Here is a 20,086-nt window from a genome sequence, read left to right on the forward strand (position 1 = left end):
TTAAAAGACTGTAGTTGCTGTATGTAAACCCTAGATTGAAATCAATGAAAGTTATGCAGAGCAATGGCAAGGACATGTGTCGATCCCATCGAGACATTTAACAAATGTTTTGTCAGGCCGAGTGGTCTCAAGTGCTTGATTAAGTGTTTTGAGCTGTCGGTTCAAATCCCACCATTGAGGTTGCCCTTGGTGAAGCTATTCTTCAATACCTGAATCGTATTAGTCGCACTAGGATTGCGACGGGATTCTATATTCATGTGGGGCCATGTAAGAGAGGAAATAACAAATGTTTTGTGAAGAGGTTGGTGTTATAATCCACACATGCAGTTCATCGCCTTCACCACTCAGATACCAAGTCCTGTGCTCTCGCTGTGGCAGTCAGCAATTTTACCAGTGTTTGTGAAAGTCAAAATCTTCCAGTGCCAAAATAAAGCACCGAATTTTAATTGTTACACGATGAGGATGGGATTCGAACCCATGCATGCAGAGCACAATGGATTAGCAGTCCATCGCCTTAACCACTCGGCCACCTCATCCTGTTATGTACATGTGGCAAATGACCTTAAAAAACTGTAGTTGCTGTATGTAAACCCTAGATTGAAATCAATGAAAGTTATGCAGAGCAATGGCAAGGACATGTGTCGATCCCATCGAGACATTTAACAAATGTTTTGTCAGGCCGAGTGGTCTCAAGTGCTTGATTAAGTGTGTTGAGATGTCGGTTCAAATCCAACCATTGAGGTTGCCCTTGGTGAAGCTATTCTTCAATACCTGAATCGTATTAGTCGCACTAGGATTGTGCAGGGACTCTACATTCATGTGGGGCCATGTAAGAGAGGAAATAACAAATGTTTTGTGAAGAGGTTGGTGTTATAATCCACACATGCAGTTCATCGCCTTCACCACTCAGATACCAAGTCCTGTGCTATCGCTGTGGCAGTCAGCAATTTTACCAGTGTTTGTGAAAGTCAAAATCTTCCAGTGCCAAAATAAAGCACCAAATTTTAATTGTTACACGATGAGGATGGGATTCGAACCCATGCATGCAGAGCACAATGGATTAGCAGTCCATCGCCTTAACCACTCGGCCACCTCATCCTGTTTTTTGGGAGTTGCAAATGACCTTAAAAGACTGTAGTTGCTGTATGTAAACCCTAGATTGAAATCAATGAAAGTTATGCAGAGCAATGGCAAGGACATGTGTCGATCCCATCGAGACATTTAACAAATGTTTTGTCAGGCCGAGTGGTCTCAAGTGCTTGATTAAGTGTTTTGAGCTGTCGGTTCAAATCCCACCATTGAGGTTGCCCTTGGTGAAGCTATTCTTCAATACCTGAATCGTATTAGACGCACTAGGATTGCGACGGGATTCTATATTCATGTGGGGCCATGTAAGAGAGGAAATAAAAAATGTTTTGTGAAGAGGTTGGTGTTATAATCCACACATGCAGTTCATCGCCTTCACCACTCAGATACCAAGTCCTGTGCTCTCGCTGTGGCAGTCAGCAATTTTACCAGTGTTTGTGAAAGTCAAAATCTTCCAGTGCCAAAATAAAGCACCGAATTTTAATTGTTACACGATGAGATTCTAACCCATGCATGTAGAGCACAATGGATAAGCAGTCCATCGCCTTAACCACTCATCCACCTCATCCTGTTATTTAAATGTGGCAAATGACCTTAAAAAACTGTAGTTGCTGTAATGTAAACCCTAGATTGAAATCAATGAAAGTTAGGCAGAGCAATGGCAAGGCCATGTGTCGATCCCAACGAGACATTTAACAAATGTTTTGTCAGGCCGAGTGGTCTCCAGTGCTTGATTAAGTGTGTTGAGGTGTCGGTTCAAATCCCACTATTGAGGTTGCCCTTGGTGAAGTTATTCTTCAATACCTGAATCGTATTAGACGCACTAGGATTGCGACGGGATTCTATATTCATGTGGGGCCATGTAAGAGAGGAAATAAAAAATGTTTTGTGAAGAGGTTGGTGTTATAATCCACACATGCAGTTCATCGCCTTCACCACTCAGATACCAAGTCCTGTGCTCTCGCAGTGGCAGTCAGCAATTTTACCAGTGTTTGTATGTAGAGCACAATGGATAAGCAGTCCATCGCCTTAACCACTCATCCACCTCATCCTGTTATTTAAATGTGGCAAATGACCTTAAAAAACTGTAGTTGCTGTAATGTAAACCCTAGATTGAAATCAATGAAAGTTAGGCAGAGCAATGGCAAGGCCATGTGTCGATCCCAACGAGACATTTAACAAATGTTTTGTCAGGCCGAGTGGTCTCCAGTGCTTGATTAAGTGTGTTGAGGTGTCGGTTCAAATCCCACTATTGAGGTTGCCCTTGGTGAAGTTATTCTTCAATACCTGAGCACAATGGATTAGCAGTCCATCGCCTTAACCACTCGGCCACCTTATCCTGTTTTTTGGGAGTTGCAAATGACCTTAAAAGACTGTAGTTGCTGTATGTAAACCCTAGATTGAAATCAATGAAAGTTATGCAGAGCAATGGCAAGGACATGTGTCGATCCCATCGAGACATTTAACAAATGTTTCGTCAGGCCGAGTGGTCTCAAGTGCTTGATTAAGTGTTTTGAGCTGTCGGTTCAAATCCCACCATTGAGGTTGCCCTTGGTGAAGCTATTCTTCAATACCTGAATCGTATTAGTCGCACTAGGATTGCGACGGGATTCTATATTCATGTGGGGCCATGTAAGAGAGGAAATAACAAATGTTTTGTGAAGAGGTTGGTGTTATAATCCACACATGCAGTTCATCGCCTTCACCACTCAGATACCAAGTCCTGTGCTCTCGCTGTGGCAGTCAGCAATTTTACCAGTGTTTGTGAAAGTCAAAATCTTCCAGTGCCAAAATAAAGCACCGAATTTTAATTGTTACACGATGAGGATGGGATTCGAACCCATGCATGCAGAGCACAATGGATTAGCAGTCCATCGCCTTAACCACTCGGCCACCTTATCCTGTTTTTTGGGAGTTGCAAATGACCTTAAAAGACTGTAGTTGCTGTATGTAAACCCTAGATTGAAATCAATGAAAGTTATGCAGAGCAATGGCAAGGACATGTGTCGATCCCATCGAGACATTTAACAAATGTTTTGTCAGGCCGAGTGGTCTCAAGTGCTTGATTAAGTGTTTTGAGCTGTCGGTTCAAATCCCACCATTGAGGTTGCCCTTGGTGAAGCTATTCTTCAATACCTGAATCGTATTAGTCGCACTAGGATTGCGACGGGATTCTATATTCATGTGGGGCCATGTAAGAGAGGAAATAACAAATGTTTTGTGAAGAGGTTGGTGTTATAATCCACACATGCAGTTCATCGCCTTCACCACTCAGATACCAAGTCCTGTGCTCTCGCTGTGGCAGTCAGCAATTTTACCAGTGTTTGTGAAAGTCAAAATCTTCCAGTGCCAAAATAAAGCACCGAATTTTAATTGTTACACGATGAGGATGGGATTCGAACCCATGCATGCAGAGCACAATGGATTAGCAGTCCATCGCCTTAACCACTCGGCCACCTCATCCTGTTATGTACATGTGGCAAATGACCTTAAAAAACTGTAGTTGCTATATGTAAACCCTAGATTGAAATCAATGAAAGATAGGCAGAGCAATGGCAGGGCCATGTGTCGATCCCAACGAGACATTTAACAAATGTTTTGTCAGGCCGAGTGGTCTCAAGTGCTTGATTAAGTGTGTTGAGCTGTCGGTTCAAATCCAACCATTGAGGTTGCCCTTGGTGAAGCTATTCTTCAATACCTGAATCGTATTAGTCGCACTAGGATTGTGCAGGGACTCTACATTCATGTGGGGCCATGTAAGAGAGGAAATAACAAATGTTTTGTGAAGAGGTTGGTGTTATAATCCACACATGCAGTTCATCGCCTTCACCACTCAGATACCAAGTCCTGTGCTATCGCTGTGGCAGTCAGCAATTTTACCAGTGTTTGTGAAAGTCAAAATCTTCCAGTGCCAAAATAAAGCACCAAATTTTAATTGTTACACGATGAGGATGGGATTCGAACCCATGCATGCAGAGCACAATGGATTAGCAGTCCATCGCCTTAACCACTCGGCCACCTCATCCTGTTTTTTGGGAGTTGCAAATGACCTTAAAAGACTGTAGTTGCTGTATGTAAACCCTAGATTGAAATCAATGAAAGTTATGCAGAGCAATGGCAAGGACATGTGTCGATCCCATCGAGACATTTAACAAATGTTTTGTCAGGCCGAGTGGTCTCAAGTGCTTGATTAAGTGTTTTGAGCTGTCGGTTCAAATCCCACCATTGAGGTTGCCCTTGGTGAAGCTATTCTTCAATACCTGAATCGTATTAGACGCACTAGGATTGCGACGGGATTCTATATTCATGTGGGGCCATGTAAGAGAGGAAATAAAAAATGTTTTGTGAAGAGGTTGGTGTTATAATCCACACATGCAGTTCATCGCCTTCACCACTCAGATACCAAGTCCTGTGCTATCGCTGTGGCAGTCAGCAATTTTACCAGTGTTTGTGAAAGTCAAAATCTTCCAGTGCCAAAATAAAGCACCGAATTTTAATTGTTACACGATGAGGATGGGATTCGAACCCATGCATGCAGAGCACAATGGATTAGCAGTCCATCGCCTTAACCACTCGGCCACCTCATCCTGTTTTTTGGGAGTTGCAAATGACCTTAAAAAAACTGTAGTTGCTGTATGTAAACCCTAGATTGAAATCAATGAAAGTTATGCAGAGCAATGGCAAGGACATGTGTCGATCCCATCGAGACATTTAACAAATGTTTTGTCAGGCCGAGTGGTCTCAAGTGCTTGATTAAGTGTTTTGAGCTGTCGGTTCAAATCCCACCATTGAGGTTGCCCTTGGTGAAGCTATTCTTCAATACCTGAATCGTATTAGACGCACTAGGATTGCGACGGGATTCTATATTCATGTGGGGCCATGTAAGAGAGGAAATAAAAAATGTTTTGTGAAGAGGTTGGTGTTATAATCCACACATGCAGTTCATCGCCTTCACCACTCAGATACCAAGTCCTGTGCTCTCGCTGTGGCAGTCAGCAATTTTACCAGTGTTTGTGAAAGTCAAAATCTTCCAGTGCCAAAATAAAGCACCGAATTTTAATTGTTACACGATGAGATTCTAACCCATGCATGTAGAGCACAATGGATAAGCAGTCCATCGCCTTAACCACTCATCCACCTCATCCTGTTATTTAAATGTGGCAAATGACCTTAAAAAACTGTAGTTGCTGTAATGTAAACCCTAGATTGAAATCAATGAAAGTTAGGCAGAGCAATGGCAGGGCCATGTGTCGATCCCAACGAGACATTTAACAAATGTTTTGTCAGGCCGAGTGGTCTCCAGTGCTTGATTAAGTGTGTTGAGGTGTCGGTTCAAATCCCACTATTGAGGTTGCCCTTGGTGAAGTTATTCTTCAATACCTGAATCTTATTAGTCGCTCTAGGATTGCGCAGGGATTCTATTTTCATGTGGGGCCATGTAAGAGAGGAAATAACAGATGTTGTGTGAAGAGGTTGGTGTTATAATCCACACATGCAGTTCATCGCCTTCACCACTCAGATACCAAGTCCTGTGCTCTCGCTGTGGCAGTCAGCAATTTTACCAGTGTTTGTGAAAGTCAAATTCTTCCAGTGCCAAAATAAAGCACCGAATTTTAATTGTTACACGATGAGATTCTAACCCATGCATGTAGAGCACAATGGATAAGCAGTCCATCGCCTTAACCACTCGGCCACCTCATCCTGTTATTTACATGTGGCAAATGACCTTAAAAAACTGTAGTTGCTGTAATGTAAACCCTAGATTGAAATCAATGAAAGTTAGGCAGAGCAATGGCAAGGCCATGTGTCGATCCCAACGAGACATTTAACAAATGTTTTGTCAGGCCGAGTGGTCTCCAGTGCTTGATTAAGTGTGTTGAGGTGTCGGTTCAAATCCAACCATTGAGGTTGCCCTTGGTGAAGCTATTCTTCAATACCTGAATCGTATTAGTCGCACTAGGATTGTGCAGGGACTCTACATTCATGTGGGGCCATGTAAGAGAGGAAATAAAAAATGTTTTGTGAAGAGGTTGGTGTTATAATCCACACATGCAGTTCATCGCCTTCACCACTCAGATACCAAGTCCTGTGCTATCGCTGTGGCAGTCAGCAATTTTACCAGTGTTTGTGAAAGTCAAAATCTTCCAGTGCCAAAATAAAGCACCGAATTTTAATTGTTACACGATGAGGATGGGATTCGAACCCATGCATGCAGAGCACAATGGATTAGCAGTCCATCGCCTTAACCACTCGGCCACCTCATCCTGTTATTTAAATGTGGCAAATGACCTTAAAAAACTGTAGTTGCTGTAATGTAAACCCTAGATTGAAATCAATGAAAGTTAGGCAGAGCAATGGCAAGGCCATGTGTCGATCCCAACGAGACATTTAACAAATGTTTTGTCAGGCCGAGTGGTCTCCAGTGCTTGATTAAGTGTGTTGAGGTGTCGGTTCAAATCCCACTATTGAGGTTTCCCTTGGTGAAGTTATTCTTCAATACCTGAATCGTATCAGACGCACTAGGATTGCGACGGGATTCTATTTTCATGTGGGGCCATGTAAGAGAGGAAATAACAGATGTTGTGTGAAGAGGTTGGTGTTATAATCCACACATGCAGTTCATCGCCTTCACCACTCAGATACCAAGTCCTGTGCTCTCGCTGTGGCAGTCAGCAATTTTACCAGTGTTTGTGAAAGTCAAAATCTTCCAGTGCCAAAATAAAGCACCGAATTTTAATTGTTACACGATGAGATTCTAACCCATGCATGTAGAGCACAATGGATAAGCAGTCCATCGCCTTAACCACTCATCCACCTCATCCTGTTATTTAAATGTGGCAAATGACCTTAAAAAACTGTAGTTGCTGTAATGTAAACCCTAGATTGAAATCAATGAAAGTTAGGCAGAGCAATGGCAAGGCCATGTGTCGATCCCAACGAGACATTTAACAAATGTTTTGTCAGGCCGAGTGGTCTCCAGTGCTTGATTAAGTGTGTTGAGGTGTCGGTTCAAATCCCACTATTGAGGTTGCCCTTGGTGAAGTTATTCTTCAATACCTGAATCTTATTAGTCGCTCTAGGATTGCGCAGGGATTCTATTTTCATGTGGGGCCATGTAAGAGAGGAAATAACAGATGTTGTGTGAAGAGGTTGGTGTTATAATCCACACATGTAGTTCATCGCCTTCACCACTCAGATACCAAGTCCTGTGCTATCGCTGTGGCAGTGAGCAATTTTACCAGTGTTTGTGAAAGTCAAAATCTTCCAGTGCCAAAATAAAGCACCAAATTTTAATTGTTACACGATGAGGATGGGATTCGAACCCATGCATGCAGAGCACAATGGATTAGCAGTTCATCGCCTTAACCACTCGGCCACCTCATCCTGTTATTTACATGTGGCAAATGACCTTAAAAAAACTGTAGTTGCTATATGTAAACCCTAGATTGAAATCAATGAAAGATAGGCAGAGCAATGGCAGGGCCATGTGTCGATCCCAACGAGACATTTAACAAATGTTTTGTCAGGCCGAGTGGTCTCAAGTGCTTGATTAAGTGTGTTGAGCTGTCGGTTCAAATCCAACCATTGAGGTTGCCCTTGGTGAAGCTATTCTTCAATACCTGAATCGTATTAGTCGCACTAGGATTGTGCAGAGACTCTACATTCATGTGGGGCCATGTAAGAGAGGAAATAACAAATGTTTTGTGAAGAGGTTGGTGTTATAATCCACACATGCAGTCCATCGCCTTCACCACTCAGATACCAAGTCCTGTGCTATCGCTGTGGCAGTCAGCAATTTTACCAGTGTTTGTGAAAGTCAAAATCTTCCAGTGCCAAAATAAAGCACCGAATTTTAATTGTTACACGATGAGGATGGGATTCGAACCCATGCATGCAGAGCACAATGGATTAGCAGTCCATCGCCTTAACCACTCGGCCACCTCATCCTGTTATTTAAATGTGGCAAATGACCTTAAAAAACTGTAGTTGCTGTAATGTAAACCCTAGATTGAAATCAATGAAAGTTAGGCAGAGCAATGGCAGGGCCATGTGTCGATCCCAACGAGACATTTAACAAATGTTTTGTCAGGCCGAGTGGTCTCCAGTGCTTGATTAAGTGTGTTGAGGTGTCGGTTCAAATCCCACTATTGAGGTTGCCCTTGGTGAAGTTATTCTTCAATACCTGAATCTTATTAGTCGCTCTAGGATTGCGCAGGGATTCTATTTTCATGTGGGGCCATGTAAGAGAGGAAATAACAGATGTTGTGTGAAGAGGTTGGTGTTATAATCCACACATGCAGTTCATCGCCTTCACCACTCAGATACCAAGTCCTGTGCTATCGCTGTGGCAGTCAGCAATTTTACCAGTGTTTGTGAAAGTCAAAATCTTCCAGTGCCAAAATAAAGCACCGAATTTTAATTGTTACACGATGAGATTCTAACCCATGCATGTAGAGCACAATGGATAATCAGTCCATCGCCTTAACCACTCATCCACCTCATCCTGTTATTTAAATGTGGCAAATGACCTTTTTTTATTTTATTTTATTTTATTTCACCTTTATTTAACCAGGTAGGCTAGTTGAGAACAAGTTCTCATTTGCAACTGCGACCTGGCCAAGATAAGGCATAGCAGTGTGAACAGACAACACAGAGTTACACATGGAGTAAACAATTAACAAGTCAATAACACAGTAGAAAAAAGGGGAGTCTATATATACATTGTGTGCAAAAGGCATGAGAAGGTAGGCAAATAATTACAATTATGCAGGTTAACACTGGAGTGATAAATGATCAGATGGTTATGTACAGGTAGAGATTGGTGTGCAAAAGAGCAGAAAAATAAAAATAAATAAATAAAAACAGTATGGGGATGAGGTAGGTGAAAATGGGTGGGCTATTTACCAATAGACTATGTACAGCTGCAGCGATCGGTTAGCTGCTCGGATAGCAGATGTTTGAAGTTGGTGAGGGAGATAAAAGTCTCCAACTTCAGCGATTTTTGCAATTCGTTCCAGTCACAGGCAGCAGAGAACTGGAACGAAAGGCGGCCAAATGAGGTGTTGGCTTTAGGGATGATCAGTGAGATACACCTGCTGGAGCGCGTGCTACGGATGGGTGTTGCCATCGTAACCAGTGAACTGAGATAAGGCGGAGCTTTACCTAGCATGGACTTGTAGATGACCTGGAGCCAGTGGGTCTGGCGACGAATATGTAGCGAGGGCCAGCCGACTAGAGCATACAAGTCGCAGTGGTGGGTGGTATAAGGTGCTTTAGTGACAAAACGGATGGCACTGTGATAAACTGCATCCAGTTTGCTGAGTAGAGTGTTGGAAGCAATTTTGTAGATGACGTCGCCGAAGTCGAGGATCGGTAGGATAGTCAGTTTTACTAGGGTAAGTTTGGCGGCGTGAGTGAAGGAGGCTTTGTTGCGGAATAGAAAGCCGACTCTTGATTTGATTTTCGATTGGAGATGTTTGATATGGGTCTGGAAGGAGAGTTTAGAGTCTAGCCAGACACCTAGGTACTTATAGATGTCCACATATTCAAGGTCGGAACCATCCAGGGTGGTGATGCTGGTCAGGCGTGCGGGTGCAGGCAGCGAACGGTTGAAAAGCATGCATTTGGTTTTACTAGCGTTTAAGAGCAGTTGGAGGCCACGGAAGGAGTGCTGTATGGCATTGAAGCTCGTTTGAAGGTTAGATAGCACAGTGTCCAAGGACGGGCCGGAAGTATATAGAATGGTGTCGTCTGCGTAGAGGTGGATCAGGGAATCGCCCGCAGCATGAGAAACATCATTGATATATACAGAGAAAAGAGTCGGCCCGAGAATTGAACCCTGTGGCACCCCCATAGAGACTGCCAGAGGACCGGACAGCATGCCCTCCGATTTGACACACTGAACTCTGTCTGCAAAGTAATTGGTAAACCAGGCAAGGCAGTCATCCGAAAAACCGAGGCTACTGAGTCTGCCGATAAGAATACGGTGATTGACAGAGTCGAAAGCCTTGGCAAGGTCTATGAAGACGGCTGCACAGTACTGTCTTTTATCGATGGCGGTTATGATATCGTTTAGTACCTTGAGCGTGGCTGAGGTACACCCGTGACCGGCTCGGAAACCAGATTGCACAGCGGAGAAGGTACGGTGGGATTCAAGATGGTCAGTGACCTGTTTGTTGACTTGGCTTTCGAAGACCTTAGATAGGCAGGGCAGGATGGATATAGGTCTGTAACAGTTTGGGTCCAGGGTGTCGCCCCCTTTGAAGAGGGGGATGACTGCGGCAGCTTTCCAATCCTTGGGGATCTCAGACGATATGAAAGAGAGGTTGAACAGGCTGGTAATAGGGGTTGCGACAATGGCGGCGGATAGTTTCAGGAATAGAGGGTCCAGATTGTCCAGCCCAGCTGATTTGTACGGGTCCAGGTTTTGCAGCTCTTTCAGGACATCTGCTATCTGGATTTGGGTAAAGGAGAACCTGGAGAGGCTTGGGCGAGTAGCTGCGGGGGGGGGGGAGCTGTTGTCCGAGGTTGGAGTAGCCAGGCGGAAGGCATGGCCAGCCGTTGAGAAATGCTTGTTGAAGTTTTCGATAATCATGGATTTATCGGTGGTGACCATGTTACCTAGTCTCAGTGCAGTGGGCAGCTGGGAGGAGGTGCTCTTGTTCTCCATGGACTTCACAGTGTCCCAGAACTTTTTGGAGTTGGAGCTACAGGATGCAAACTTCTGCCTGAAGAAGTTGGCTTTAGCTTTCCTGACTGACTGTGTGTATTGGTTCCTGACTTCCCTGAACAGTTGCATATCGCGGGGACTATTCGATGTTAGCGCAGTCCGCCACAGGATGTTTTTGTGCTGGTCGAGGGCAGTCAGGTCTGGAGTGAACCAGGGGCTATATCTGTTCTTAGTTCTGCATTTTTTGAACGGAGCATGCTTATCTAAAATGGTGAGGAAGTTACTTTTAAAGAAAGACCAGGCATCCTCAACTGACGGGATGAGGTCAATGTCCTTCCAGGATACCCGGGCCAGGTCGATTAGAAAGGCCTGCTCACAGAAGTGTTTTAGGGAGCGTTTGACAGTGATGAGGGGTGGTCGTTTGACTGCGGCTCCGTAGCGGATACAGGCAATGAGGCAGTGATCGCTGAGATCCTGGTTGTAGACAGCGGAGGTGTATTTGGAGGGCCAGTTGGTCAGGATGACGTCAATGAGGGTGCCCTTGTTTACAGAGTTAGGGTTGTACCTGGTGGGTTCCTTGATGATTTGAGTGAGATTGAGGGCATCTAGCTTAGATTGTAGGACTGCCGGGGTGTTAAGCATATCCCAGTTTAGGTCACCTAACAGAACAAACTCTGAAGCTAGATGGGGGGCGATCAATTCACAAATGGTGTCCAGGGCACAGCTGGGAGCTGAGGGGGGTCGGTAGCAGGCGGCAACAGTGAGAGACTTATTTCTGGAGAGAGTAATTTTCAAAATTAGTAGTTCGAACTGTTTGGGTATGGACCTGGAGAGTATGACATTACTTTGCAGGCTATCTCTGCAGTAGACTGCAACTCCTCCCCCTTTGGCAGTTCTATCTTGACGGAAGATGTTATAGTTGGGTATGGAAATCTCAGAATTTTTGGTGGCCTTCCTGAGCCAGGATTCAGACACGGCAAGGACATCAGGGTTAGCAGAGTGTGCTAGAGCAGTGAGTAAGACACACTTAGGGAGGAGGCTTCTGATGTTGACATGCATGAAACCAAGGCTTTTTCGATCACAGAAGTCAACAAATGAGGGTGCCTGGGGACATGCAGGGCCTGGGTTTACCTCCACATCACCCGCGGAACAGAGAAGGAGTAGTATGAGGGTGCGGCTGAAGGCTATCAAAACTGGTCGCCTAGGGCGTTGGGGACAGAGAATAAGAGGAGCAGGTTTCTGGGCATGGTAGAATATATTCAGGGCATAATGCGCAAACAGGGGTATGGTGGGGTGCGGGTACAGCGGAGGTAAGCCCAGGCACTGGGTGATGATGAGAGAGGTTGTATCTCTGGACATGCTGGTTGTAATGGGTGAGGTCACCGCATGTGTGGGGGGTGGGACAAAGGAGGTATCAGGGGTATAAAGAGTGGAACTAGGGGCTCCATTGTAAACTAAAACAATGATAACTAACCTGCACAACAGTATACAAGGCATATTGACATTTGAGAGAGACATACAGCAAGGCATACAGTAATCACAGGTGTTGAATTTGGAGAGCTAGCTAAAACAGTAGGTGAGACAACAACAGCTAATCAGCTAGCACAACAACAGCAGGTAGAATGGCGATAGATTAGGCAGAGAGGGTCGGATTAACTACACACAGAGCCTAAGTGCGGCTGGGGCCGACAGATAAAACATAAACAAGCAGAATGGATTACCGTGAATTAATGGACAGTCCAGCCTGCATCAGCTATGTAGCCAAGTGATCAGTGTCCAAGGGGCAGCGGTGGATGGGGCAGGGAAGCTGGACTGGCGAGTGTTATCCAGGTTAGAAAACTAACAATGACTAAATAGCTTGTAGCCAGTTAGCTGGTTAGCTTCTGAAGGTTCTTGAGTGTGTTCTAAAAATGTAAAGATAATAGCGGTTCCGTATCACATTGGGTGAGGCAGGTTACCGGAAGGTATAAACAAATTAAAAATCGAAAAGGGATAGAAAGTAAATATGGGTTCAGTGAGTGTTTGGGACGCGGCGATTCAGATGGTTAGCAGGCCTGTGCTAACAAGCTAACAGTTAGTAGACGGTGCTAAACACGGTAGCAGTTAGCGGACCGGGCTAAACAAGCTAGCAGTTAGCAGGCCGAATTTGCAAGCAAGGAGATAGCAAGGGCTAGAGAGTTAGCCTTTGGGGACGTCGCGATGGGGGGAGTCTGTTTATTCCTCTTCATGCGGTGACATCAATGGACCGGTCGTGGGTCTGGATATTGTAGCCCAGGAGCTCAAAATGTTCCGTTTGCGATGGGAATCCGGGGGTGAAAAATAAAATAAAAGATAGGTCCGTTATGCTCTGGTTAGAGTCGCGTTGTTCGAACTGGCGAGAGCTTTCCGAGCTAAAGGTTAGCTGATGACCGGTTAGCTGACCGGTTAGCTGAAGACCGCTAGCAATGTTTTGCTGAAGCTGGTAGTTAGTTGGCTAGTTGGCTAGCTTCAGTTGAGGGGTTCCAGATCCGAAGTAAATATAAATACTTTAGGAAAAAAGCTACGTTGGGTGAGGCGGGTTGCAGGAGAGTATTTAGAAGAAGTTGAGGTTCAGCAAAAAGTTTTAAAGATATGTGAAGAAAAAAACGAAAACGAAACGAAAACAAACGATATATACAAGGAACACGACAACACGTCCTGCTGCTACGCCATCTTGGAAAAATGTAGTTGCTGTAATGTAAACCCTAGATTGAAATCAATGAAAGTTAGGCAGAGCAATGGCAGGGCCATGTGTCGATCCCAACGAGACATTTAACAAATGTTTTGTCAGGCCGAGTGGTCTCCAGTGCTTGATTAAGTGTGTTGAGGTGTCGGTTCAAATCCCACTATTGAGGTTGCCCTTGGTGAAGTTATTCTTCAATACCTGAATCTTATTAGTCGCTCTAGGATTGCGCAGGGATTCTATTTTCATGTGGGGCCATGTAAGAGAGGAAATAACAGATGTTGTGTGAAGAGGTTGGTGTTATAATCCACACATGCAGTTCATCGCCTTCACCACTCAGATACCAAGTCCTGTGCTATCGCTGTGGCAGTGAGCAATTTTACCAGTGTTTGTGAAAGTCAAAATCTTCCAGTGCCAAAATAAAGCACCGAATTTTAATTGTTACACGATGAGGATGGGATTCGAACCCATGCATGCAGAGCACAATGGATTAGCAGTCCATCGCCTTAACCACTCGGCCACCTCATCCTGTTACTTACATGTGGCAAATGACCTTAAAAAAACTGTAGTTGCTATATGTAAACCCTAGATTGAAATCAATGAAAGATAGGCAGAGCAATGGCAGGGCCATGTGTCGATCCCAACGAGACATTTAACAAATGTTTTGTCAGGCCCGAGTGGTCTCAAGTGCTTGATTAAGTGTGTTGAGCTGTCGGTTCAAATCCAACCATTGAGGTTGCCCTTGGTGAAGCTATTCTTCAATACCTGAATCGTATTAGTCGCACTAGGATTGTGCAGGGACTCTACATTCATGTGGGGCCATGTAAGAGAGGAAATAACAAATGTTTTGTGAAGAGGTTGGTGTTATAATCCACACATGCAGTTCATCGCCTTCACCACTCAGATACCAAGTCCTGTGCTATCGCTGTGGCAGTCAGCAATTTTACCAGTGTTTGTGAAAGTCAAAATCTTCCAGTGCCAAAATAAAGCACCAAATTTTAATTGTTACACGATGAGGATGGGATTCGAACCCATGCATGCAGAGCACAATGGATTAGCAGTCCATCGCCTTAACCACTCGGCCACCTCATCCTGTTTTTTGGGAGTTGCAAATGACCTTAAAAGACTGTAGTTGCTGTATGTAAACCCTAGATTGAAATCAATGAAAGTTATGCAGAGCAATGGCAAGGACATGTGTCGATCCCATCGAGACATTTAACAAATGTTTTGTCAGGCCGAGTGGTCTCAAGTGCTTGATTAAGTGTTTTGAGCTGTCGGTTCAAATCCCACCATTGAGGTTGCCCTTGGTGAAGCTATTCTTCAATACCTGAATCGTATTAGACGCACTAGGATTGCGACGGGATTCTATTTTCATGTGGGGCCATGTAAGAGAGGAAATAAAAAATGTTTTGTGAAGAGGTTGGTGTTATAATCCACACATGCAGTTCATCGCCTTCACCACTCAGATACCAAGTCCTGTGCTCTCGCTGTGGCAGTCAGCAATTTTACCAGTGTTTGTGAAAGTCAAAATCTTCCAGTGCCAAAATAAAGCACCGAATTTTAATTGTTACACGATGAGATTCTAACCCATGCATGTAGAGCACAATGGATAAGCAGTCCATCGCCTTAACCACTCATCCACCTCATCCTGTTATTTAAATGTGGCAAATGACCTTAAAAAACTGTAGTTGCTGTAATGTAAACCCTAGATTGAAATCAATGAAAGTTAGGCAGAGCAATGGCAGGGCCATGTGTCGATCCCAACGAGACATTTAACAAATGTTTTGTCAGGCCGAGTGGTCTCCAGTGCTTGATTAAGTGTGTTGAGGTGTCGGTTCAAATCCCACTATTGAGGTTGCCCTTGGTGAAGTTATTCTTCAATACCTGAATCTTATTAGTCGCTCTAGGATTGCGCAGGGATTCTATTTTCATGTGGGGCCATGTAAGAGAGGAAATAACAGATGTTGTGTGAAGAGGTTGGTGTTATAATCCACACATGCAGTTCATCGCCTTCACCACTCAGATACCAAGTCCTGTGCTATCGCTGTGGCAGTCAGCAATTTTACCAGTGTTTGTGAAAGTCAAAATCTTCCAGTGCCAAAATAAAGCACCGAATTTTAATTGTTACACGATGAGATTCTAACCCATGCATGTAGAGCACAATGGATAATCAGTCCATCGCCTTAACCACTCATCCACCTCATCCTGTTATTTAAATGTGGCAAATGACCTTAAAAAACTGTAGTTGCTGTAATGTAAACCCTAGATTGAAATCAATGAAAGTTAGGCAGAGCAATGGCAAGGCCATGTGTCGATCCCAACGAGACATTTAACAAATGTTTTGTCAGGCCGAGTGGTCTCCAGTGCTTGATTAAGTGTGTTGAGGTGTCGGTTCAAATCCCACTATTGAGGTTGCCCTTGGTGAAGTTATTCTTCAATACCTGAATCTTATTAGTCGCTCTAGGATTGCGCAGGGATTCTATTTTCATGTGGGGCCATGTAAGAGAGGAAATAACAGATGTTGTGTGAAGAGGTTGGTGTTATAATCCACACATGCAGTTCATCGCCTTCACCACTCAGATACCAAGTCCTGTGCTATCGCTGTGGCAGTGAGCAATTTTACCAGTGTTTGTGAAAGTCAAAATCTTCCAGTGCCAAAATAAAGCACCGAATTTTAATTGTTACACGATGAGGATGGGATTCGAACCCATGCATGCAGAGCACAATGGATTAGCAGTCCATCGCCTTAACCACTCGGCCACCTCATCCTGTTATTTACATGTGGCAAATGACCTTAAAAAAACTGTAGTTGCTATATGTAAACCCTAGATTGAAATCAATGAAAGATAGGCAGAGCAATGGCAGGGCCATGTGTCGATCCCAACGAGACATTTAACAAATGTTTTGTCAGGCCGAGTGGTCTCAAGTGCTTGATTAAGTGTGTTGAGCTGTCGGTTCAAATCCAACCATTGAGGTTGCCCTTGGTGAAGCTATTCTTCAATACCTGAATCGTATTAGTCGCACTAGGATTGTGCAGGGACTCTACATTCATGTGGGGCCATGTAAGAGAGGAAATAACAAATGTTTTGTGAAGAGGTTGGTGTTATAATCCACACATGCAGTTCATCGCCTTCACCACTCAGATACCAAGTCCTGTGCTATCGCTGTGGCAGTCAGCAATTTTACCAGTGTTTGTGAAAGTCAAAATCTTCCAGTGCCAAAATAAAGCACCGAATTTTAATTGTTACACGATGAGATTCTAACCCATGTATGTAGAGCACAATGGATAAGCAGTCCATCGCCTTAACCACTCATCCACCTCATCCTGTTATTTAAATGTGGCAAATGACCTTAAAAAACTGTAGTTGCTGTAATGTAAACCCTAGATTGAAATCAATGAAAGTTAGGCAGAGCAATGGCAAGGCCATGTGTCGATCCCAACGAGACATTTAACAAATGTTTTGTCAGGCCGAGTGGTCTCCAGTGCTTGATTAAGTGTGTTGAGGTGTCGGTTCAAATCACACTATTGAGGTTGCCCTTGGTGAAGTTATTCTTCAATACCTGAATCGTATTAGACGCACTAGGATTGCGACGGGATTCTATATTCATGTGGGGCCATGTAAGAGAGGAAATAAAAAATGTTTTGTGAAGAGGTTGGTGTTATAATCCACACATGCAGTTCATCGCCTTCACCACTCAGATACCAAGTCCTGTGCTCTCGCTGTGGCAGTCAGCAATTTTACCAGTGTTTGTGAAAGTCAAAATCTTCCAGTGCCAAAATAAAGCACCGAATTTTAATTGTTACACGATGAGATTCTAACCCATGCATGTAGAGCACAATGGATAAGCAGTCCATCGCCTTAACCACTCATCCACCTCATCCTGTTATTTAAATGTGGCAAATGACCTTAAAAAACTGTAGTTGCTGTAATGTAAACCCTAGATTGAAATCAATGAAAGTTAGGCAGAGCAATGGCAAGGCCATGTGTCGATCCCAACGAGACATTTAACAAATGTTTTGTCAGGCCGAGTGGTCTCCAGTGCTTGATTAAGTGTGTTGAGGTGTCGGTTCAAATCCCACTATTGAGGTTGCCCTTGGTGAAGTTATTCTTCAATACCTGAATCTTATTAGTCGCTCTAGGATTGCGCAGGGATTCTATTTTCATGTGGGGCCATGTAAGAGAGGAAATAACAGATGTTGTGTGAAGAGGTTGGTGTTATAATCCACACATGCAGTTCATCGCCTTCACCACTCAGATACCAAGTCCTGTGCTATCGCTGTGGCAGTCAGCAATTTTACCAGTGTTTGTGAAAGTCAAAATCTTCCAGTGCCAAAATAAAGCACCGAATTTTAATTGTTACACGATGAGGATGGGATTCAAACCCATGCATGCAGAGCACAATGGATTAGCAGTCCATCGCCTTAACCACTCGGCCACCTCATCCTGTTATTTACATGTGGCAAATGACCTTAAAAAAACTGTAGTTGCTATATGTAAGCCCTAGATTGAAATCAATGAAAGATAGGCAGAGCAATGGCAGGGCCATGTGTCGATCCCAACGAGACATTTAACAAATGTTTTGTCAGGCCGAGTGGTCTCAAGTGCTTGATTAAGTGTGTTGAGGTGTCGGTTCAAATCCCACTATTGAGGTTGCCCTTGGTGAAGTTATTCTTCAATACCTGAATCTTATTAGTCGCTCTAGGATTGCGCAGGGATTCTATTTTCATGTGGGGCCATGTAAGAGAGGAAATAACAGATGTTGTGTGAAGAGGTTGGTGTTATAATCCACACATGCAGTTCATCGCCTTCACCACTCAGATACCAAGTCCTGTGCTATCGCTGTGGCAGTCAGCAATTTTACCAGTGTTTGTGAAAGTCAAAATCTTCCAGTGCCAAAATAAAGCACCGAATTTTAATTGTTACACGATGAGGATGGGATTCGAACCCATGCATGCAGAGCACAATGGATTAGCAGTCCATCGCCTTAACCACTCGGCCACCTCATCCTGTTATTTACATGTGGCAAATGACCTTAAAAAAACTGTAGTTGCTATATGTAAACCCTAGATTGAAATCAATGAAAGATAGGCAGAGCAATGGCACGATGAGGATGGGATTCGAACCCATGCATGCAGAGCACAATGGATTAGCAGTCCATCGCCTTAACCACTAGGCCACCTTATCCTGTTTTTTGGGAGTTGCAAATGACCTTAAAAGACTGTAGTTGCTGTATGTAAACCCTAGATTGAAATCAATGAAAGTTATGCAGAGCAATGGCAAGGCCATGTGTCGATCCCAACGAGACATTTAACAAATGTTTTGTCAGGCCGAGTGGTCTCCAGTGCTTGATTAAGTGTGTTGAGGTGTCGGTTCAAATCCCACTATTGAGGTTGCCCTTGGTGAAGTTATTCTTCAATACCTGAATCGTATTAGACGCACTAGGATTGCGACGGGATTCTATATTCATGTGGGGCCATGTAAGAGAGGAAATAAAAAATGTTTTGTGAAGAGGTTGGTGTTATAATCCACACATGCAGTTCATCGCCTTCACCACTCAGATACCAAGTCCTGTGCTCTCGCTGTGGCAGTCAGCAATTTTACCAGTGTTTGTGAAAGTCAAAATCTTCCAGTGCCAAAATAAAGCACCGAATTTTAATTGTTACACGATGAGATTCTAACCCATGCATGTAGAGCACAATGGATAAGCAGTCCATCGCCTTAACCACTCATCCAGCTCATCCTGTTATTTAAATGTGGCAAATGACCTTAAAAAACTGTAGTTGCTGTAATGTAAACCCTAGATTGAAATCAATGAAAGTTAGGCAGAGCAATGGCAAGGCCATGTGTCGATCCCAACGAGACATTTAACAAATGTTTTGTCAGGCCGAGTGGTCTCCAGTGCTTGATTAAGTGTGTTGAGGTGTCGGTTCAAATCCCACTATTGAGGTTGCCCTTGGTGAAGTTATTCTTCAATACCTGAATCTTATTAGTCGCTCTAGGATTGCGCAGGGATTCTATTTTCATGTGGGGCCATGTAAGAGAGGAAATAACAGATGTTGTGTGAAGAGGTTGGTGTTATAATCCACACATGCAGTTCATCGCCTTCACCACTCAGATACCAAGTCCTGTGCTATCGCTGTGGCAGTCAGCAATTTTACCAGTGTTTGTGAAAGTCAAAATCTTCCAGTGCCAAAATAAAGCACCGAATTTTAATTGTTACACGATGAGGATGGGATTCGAACCCATGCATGCAGAGCACAATGGATTAGCAGTCCATCGCCTTAACCACTCGGCCACCTCATCCTGTTATTTACATGTGGCAAATGACCTTAAAAAACTGTAGTTGCTGTAATGTAAACCCTAGATTGAAATCAATGAAAGTTAGGCAGAGCAATGGCAAGGCCATGTGTCGATCCCATCGAGACATTTAACAAATGTTTTGTCAGGCCGAGTGGTCTCCAGTGCTTGATTAAGTGTGTTGAGGTGTCGGTTCAAATCCCACTATTGAGGTTGCCCTTGGTGAAGTTATTCTTCAATACCTGAATCTTATTAGTCGCTCTAGGATTGCGCAGGGATTCTATTTTCATGTGGGGCCATGTAAGAGAGGAAATAACAAATGTGTGAAGA

The 20,086-nt window shown here is 43.9% G+C and overlaps 16 non-coding genes across 16 annotated transcripts; all 16 read right to left on the bottom strand.

Moving 5' to 3' along the window:
* Window positions 1–454: 454 nt before the first annotated feature.
* Window positions 455–536, bottom strand: trnas-gcu. Its single transcript has one exon. It is a non-coding gene; the product is annotated as a tRNA-Ser (tRNA).
* A 480-nt stretch (window positions 537–1,016) lies between these two features.
* trnas-gcu lies at window positions 1,017–1,098 on the bottom strand. Its single transcript has one exon. It is a non-coding gene; the product is annotated as a tRNA-Ser (tRNA).
* Window positions 1,099–2,905: 1,807 nt separating this feature from the next.
* On the bottom strand, window positions 2,906–2,987 carry trnas-gcu. The gene has a single exon. It is a non-coding gene; the product is annotated as a tRNA-Ser (tRNA).
* A 480-nt stretch (window positions 2,988–3,467) lies between these two features.
* trnas-gcu lies at window positions 3,468–3,549 on the bottom strand. The gene has a single exon. It is a non-coding gene; the product is annotated as a tRNA-Ser (tRNA).
* A 480-nt stretch (window positions 3,550–4,029) lies between these two features.
* Window positions 4,030–4,111, bottom strand: trnas-gcu. The gene has a single exon. It is a non-coding gene; the product is annotated as a tRNA-Ser (tRNA).
* A 480-nt stretch (window positions 4,112–4,591) lies between these two features.
* On the bottom strand, window positions 4,592–4,673 carry trnas-gcu. The gene has a single exon. It is a non-coding gene; the product is annotated as a tRNA-Ser (tRNA).
* A 1,595-nt stretch (window positions 4,674–6,268) lies between these two features.
* Window positions 6,269–6,350, bottom strand: trnas-gcu. The gene has a single exon. It is a non-coding gene; the product is annotated as a tRNA-Ser (tRNA).
* Window positions 6,351–7,388: 1,038 nt separating this feature from the next.
* On the bottom strand, window positions 7,389–7,470 carry trnas-gcu. Its single transcript has one exon. It is a non-coding gene; the product is annotated as a tRNA-Ser (tRNA).
* Window positions 7,471–7,951: 481 nt separating this feature from the next.
* Window positions 7,952–8,033, bottom strand: trnas-gcu. Its single transcript has one exon. It is a non-coding gene; the product is annotated as a tRNA-Ser (tRNA).
* A 5,870-nt stretch (window positions 8,034–13,903) lies between these two features.
* trnas-gcu lies at window positions 13,904–13,985 on the bottom strand. The gene has a single exon. It is a non-coding gene; the product is annotated as a tRNA-Ser (tRNA).
* A 482-nt stretch (window positions 13,986–14,467) lies between these two features.
* On the bottom strand, window positions 14,468–14,549 carry trnas-gcu. Its single transcript has one exon. It is a non-coding gene; the product is annotated as a tRNA-Ser (tRNA).
* A 1,594-nt stretch (window positions 14,550–16,143) lies between these two features.
* On the bottom strand, window positions 16,144–16,225 carry trnas-gcu. Its single transcript has one exon. It is a non-coding gene; the product is annotated as a tRNA-Ser (tRNA).
* Window positions 16,226–17,820: 1,595 nt separating this feature from the next.
* Window positions 17,821–17,902, bottom strand: trnas-gcu. Its single transcript has one exon. It is a non-coding gene; the product is annotated as a tRNA-Ser (tRNA).
* A 481-nt stretch (window positions 17,903–18,383) lies between these two features.
* trnas-gcu lies at window positions 18,384–18,465 on the bottom strand. Its single transcript has one exon. It is a non-coding gene; the product is annotated as a tRNA-Ser (tRNA).
* A 96-nt stretch (window positions 18,466–18,561) lies between these two features.
* Window positions 18,562–18,643, bottom strand: trnas-gcu. The gene has a single exon. It is a non-coding gene; the product is annotated as a tRNA-Ser (tRNA).
* Window positions 18,644–19,680: 1,037 nt separating this feature from the next.
* On the bottom strand, window positions 19,681–19,762 carry trnas-gcu. Its single transcript has one exon. It is a non-coding gene; the product is annotated as a tRNA-Ser (tRNA).
* Window positions 19,763–20,086: the final 324 nt, after the last annotated feature.

This window comes from Oncorhynchus mykiss, unplaced genomic scaffold (genome assembly GCF_013265735.2).
Source record: "Oncorhynchus mykiss isolate Arlee unplaced genomic scaffold, USDA_OmykA_1.1 un_scaffold_367, whole genome shotgun sequence".
Taxonomy (NCBI): Eukaryota; Metazoa; Chordata; class Actinopteri; order Salmoniformes; family Salmonidae; genus Oncorhynchus; species Oncorhynchus mykiss.